Genomic DNA, 4,917 nt, shown 5'->3' with positions numbered 1-4,917 from the left:
GGTGGTTTTCAGCCAGTGGTGATTTTACGGCAAGACTCAGGTATGCTGAAAGTTAGACTGGCGTTTGTGTTTTGCAAACAGTGATGCAGATGAGATGAGCTCTGAGATGTGCGTAGGAATACGATCGAGCCTAGGGATGGACAGGAAGCTGGACCACCATGGGGCTGCTGCTTGGGTATTCATGGTCCTGCTCTGTTGTGTTTTGTAAACTTGACGTTTCCCACAAGACGGAGAAAAAATGTTGTTTTAAAATAAAAAATGTCCTACCTTACCCTGAGAGGCATTGCAGGTGTGACTGCTATGTCACGTATGCGTCAGTAGGCGGCAGAAAGGAGAGGGACTAGGTTTATGCTCAGGGTTCTGACCTATGAACATCTGAATTAATAGTAGCTGAACATTCCCTGAAAAAAGCGAGCCGAGATGACCCCTGGCCACTGCTCTAATGCACAGATGGGACATAGCCCTCCTGAGACCACTCCTGAGATGACCACAGACACTCAGAGATGCTGGGTGCCACTAAAAGGAGCAAGCAAGTGGTGGAGAAATGGAAGAGAGAGAAAAAGAAGGGTGTGGGTACAATGAAGAGAGACAGAACTGGAGACTCAGAGGTCGTGAGGAACAGCCTGATGGGAGTAGCCAGAGATGCCACCTGGGACCATGGTGGGTGAGGTCCTGGCCTGTGTTGTCTGGGTTCATGGCTCTGGGACATCTGCTGTCTAAAGGATGTGCAGAAACAGCCCCACACCTCACCTGGGCATTGTGGGAGAGCTAGCCCCAAGGATATGAGAGTTAAAGAGCTGACCCACCCCACTCAGCTGCAGTAGTCAGGAGAGCAGGCCCCACACATTGTGGGAGGTGTAGGTGAGTCAGCCCCGCAGATACAAGCCTAGCAGAGCTGGCCCTGACACTCATCTCCTGTGTGGTGGTATGGACGACAGAGAGATCCCCTCTTCTCCCCTCTCTACCACCTGCCACAGTCAGGAAACCTGGCCATGGGATCACAAGAACAGTGAGAGCTGGCCCTCACCAGCTGTAGCCCTCACTAGTTGACCCTGCACCTCACCTGGGTAGCACAGCAGAGCTGATACTGGTGGCAGGGGTGTGGGCAAGCCGGCCCCAAGGGCACAAGTCTGGGAGAGACGGCCATGCTGTGCCATGGGTGAAAGAGAGACGCTGCCCGCTCCTTGCTCCTTGCCACCTATGGCAGGCAGGAGAGCTGGCCCCCAGGTCATCAGAGTGGGAGAGCTGGCCCAGCCCTTCACCTGCTGCAGCACTCGGGAGAGCAGGCCCTGAACCTTGCCTGGACAGCACAGGAGAGCTGGCCCTGTCACCCTGAGGGTGTGAGTGAAGGAGAGCCTGCACCTCTTGTCGCTGACTGACATGGACAAAGGAGAGACACCCTCTTCCCTTTCCTTGTCCCTTGCCATTTACTGCAGATAGGAGTGCTGGCCCTGGTGTCGTGAGAGTGGACAATTGTTCCTCACTACCTGCAGTACTTGGGAAAGTGAGTCCTGCACCTTGCTTGAGCAGCAGAGTAGAGCTGGCCCTGGTCAAGGGGTTTGCTAGTGAGCCAACCCTCCAGGGCATGAGAGCGGGACAGCCAGTGGGTTGACTAGCTCAGATATCACTCAGGCCCAAATCCAGGGCTTTGAATTGGCCCACCCCAACATGTATCCCATCGATGAACTGCTGGTCCCTGTGCATGAAGGGGCCAGTCCTTCAGATCCAAAGCTACAGGGACTACATGACACAGGGCAACAACAGGATATCCAAGAGGTGTGAGTCCCAGCGAGGTTCCAGTATTGATAGAGTAGCAGAAGCCAGAGGCCTTGTACCAGACCAAGCAGTCACTGCAAAGAACATTTGCAAGCAAAGAAGTGTGGACAAAAGGGTAAACTGTGGGACACACTGTGACACGCTACAGCTTCCATGAGAGTTGTTTTTTTTTTCTCTCCATTGGGGATGTGGGGAAGTTGCAAGGGTAGAGAACAGAAATGAGGAGAGGGGGAGATGAGTGGGATTGGGGTGCATGATGTGAAATTCACACACACACACACACACACACACACACACACACACATAAACAATAAAACTTTTTTAAAGAAAGCATAGTGATTCTTCGAATAAATATGACTTTAAGGTAAACGGAGCTCAAAGATAATCATATGCCAGAAACAGCTCTGACCTGTAGGCAGAGATGATGACGGTTTAGGTGTGGGATTGAGGGAGAGACACTCCTGCAGCTCAGCTCAGGCTTCAAACAAGAGCCCTATGTCTGTGGAGGGTAGGATTCTAAGATCTTAACCCCATCCCATCCCAGAACTCCCTGATTTGGCAAGTCAGGCTGTTCTAGAGGAACAGGGTATAAGAAATCCCAGTGAAGGGAGAAGGTAAAGTTTTGATGTTCTGAATTTCAGTGAAGAAGGATTTGTGCTATAAAACTGGGCACTGTGGTGCACACCTATGATCCCAGCACTTGGGCGGTGGTGGTAGAACGCTCAGAAATTCTGGTTCATCCTTGACTGCATATTGACTTCAAGGCAAGCCTGGGTTCCTTGAGACTCCATATGATAGAGTCACCGTCTTTCTCTTTGATGTAAGTAATTTCGAGTCCAGCAAACTCTCTGTGCCTCAGGCCACTCTTGGGCCCAGGTACCTGGAATTTGAACTCAACCTCAGGAGATGGTTAGGGAACACCTGAAGGAAAGAAATTTTGTTTCTGTGTCTCAGGGACCCAGGACTTGCTTTCGTCATCATAAACAATGGAGGTGTTTGCTCTTGAAGGAGCAGGGTGGTGTGGCTTCGGTGGCTTTCCAAAGGATTCAGAGTCCTGGACAAAGTGCTGAATCCCTAACGCTGTCATTCAGTTTCGTGTGGTCTTGGCGAGTACCTGGGTTTCTTCTCAGGGGTGAGTGCTAGCCCTGCACGCCTAACAGGGGTGAGATGAAGCCCCCTGTACAAAATGCTCGGCAGGCACCTGGAGCAGGGGACTCTAATGTGCCACGCCCTATCCTTTCAACAGTCTCAGCTCACCTGTGGGGTAAATAGGAAATGGTTTATTGGTTCTCATAATCATAACCTGTGAGTGGGTACACAGGTAGGGGACGGCAATGTGTGCACGCTTGCTCATATCAGATAGTCATAAGAGGACCTCAGGTGCTCTCAGATAACCTTTCACCTTTGGTTTGAAACAGTCTCTCATTGACTGGGAACGTTACCACTAAGCTAGGTTAGCTGGCCAGCAAACCCCAGGGCTGTCTCTGGCATCCACTTCACTGTTACTGGGATAGCAAGTGTAAGCCATTACATCTGCCTTGCCTGTGTTTTCAAGGCAAGCACTCTATTGACTGAATCACCTCATATTGCTTCCTAGCATCCTTCTGGGCATCACTGATACCTTATGGATCTTGCCTTACTATATAACCTTCGTGACAGTGAAGGTCCTCTCTTTTTTTTTTCTTTTTTCTTTTTTTTTCTTTTTCTTTTTCTTTTTTTCCTTTTTCTTTTTTTCAGAGCTGGGGACCGAACCCAGGGCCTTGCATTTGCTAGGCAAGCACTCTACCACTGAGCTAAATCCCCAACCCCGAAGGTCCTCTCTTATACACCTTTGATGGTCCCCTCCATGGGCCTCCTGGACATCTATAAAGCCCATTGGCTTCTCTCTCTACGACATCTGTCAGTCAGCTCCCTGATCCTCCACTGCTATGATCCAGGCCTGACTCACCATAATTCTTTGCAAAATTCCCACCAAGTCACCTGTAGCTATGCCCTTTTTCTGTCACTCCACACCCCATAATCCACTCCCCACATAACAGCTAGAGTGTTATGTCTATGATGGTTTGAATAGCAATGGCCCCCATCGACGCATGTGTTTGAATGCTTGGTCCGTAGGGAGTGGCACTTTTAACTGGTATGGACTTGTTGGAGTAGGTGTGGTCTTGTTGGAGTAGGTGTGGTCTTGTTGGAGTAGGTGTGGTCTTGTTGGAGTAGGTGTGGTCTTGTTGGAGGGAGTGTGTCACTGGGAGGTGTGAGCTTTAATGTCTCCTATGCTCAAGCCCCATCCATTGTGGGACACGGCTGCCTGAGAATCAAGATGTAGAACTCAAAGCTCCTTCTCCAGTGTCATGGCTGCCTGGATGCTGCCATGCTTCCCACCTTGATGATAACGAACTTAACTATCTTCTGAACCTGTAAGCCAGCCTCAATTAAATGTTGTCCTTTATAAGAGTTGGCTTGGTCAAGGTGTCTGTTCACGGCAATAAAACCCAAACTAAGAAAATGTCATTCCCCTGTTCCTAAAGAGCTTAGGAATGAAACCCACCAACTTCGCCCAACAGATCCAGTCCTGGCTGACCTCCCAGCTTCTTCCTAACACCAGTCTGTCTGGCTCCATGGCCACAGTAGCTGATTTAAAGATCTGTAGACGAAAAGCAAGCTGTATTGAAGCTTCAACACCCAGCCCCCGCACACACATTTCTCCATGGCTTTGTAGACAGGCTGGACCCAGATAGTAGGGTCGTTTCTCTTCCTCTGTATATAATGGTTAATGTTGGTTGGCAATTTGACCGGTTTTGGAATGCCTCTCTGGTCCCTTTAGTGAGGCATACCTTTGGATGTATCAGTAAGGGGATTTGCAGAGAGGATTAAGTGGTGATGGAAAGCCTACCCTGGAAGATGCTAGCACCATCCCATGAGCCAGGGACCCACACTGGATAAAACAGCTTAACAAGAGAGAGCCGGGTGAGTATTCCTTTCTCAGCTTCCTGACCCACCGATATGTAACAAATAGCGTCCCAGTCCTGCTGCCATGGAGACAGCTGCCACAGGGATTGTGTCCCCTCCTTTCCTAAGTTGCTGCTGGCTGTACCTTTGTTCACAGCAGTGAGACAAGCATCTCAGTACTATGCACTGAACACT

At 50.0% G+C, this 4,917-nt stretch overlaps 1 non-coding gene across 1 annotated transcript; it reads left to right on the top strand.

The window, feature by feature from the left end:
* Positions 1 to 267: 267 nt before the first annotated feature.
* On the top strand, positions 268 to 399 carry LOC120102666 (small nucleolar RNA SNORA17). The gene has a single exon (XR_015687360.1). It is a non-coding gene; the product is annotated as a small nucleolar RNA SNORA17 (small nucleolar RNA).
* The last annotated feature ends 4,518 nt before the right edge of the window (positions 400 to 4,917 follow it).

This window comes from Rattus norvegicus, chromosome 4 (assembly GCF_021556685.1).
Source record: "Rattus norvegicus strain SHRSP/BbbUtx chromosome 4, alternate assembly SHRSP_T2T, whole genome shotgun sequence".
NCBI lineage: Eukaryota > Metazoa > Chordata > Mammalia > Rodentia > Muridae > Rattus > Rattus norvegicus.
This window is presented reverse-complemented; position numbering and strand designations above follow the sequence as displayed.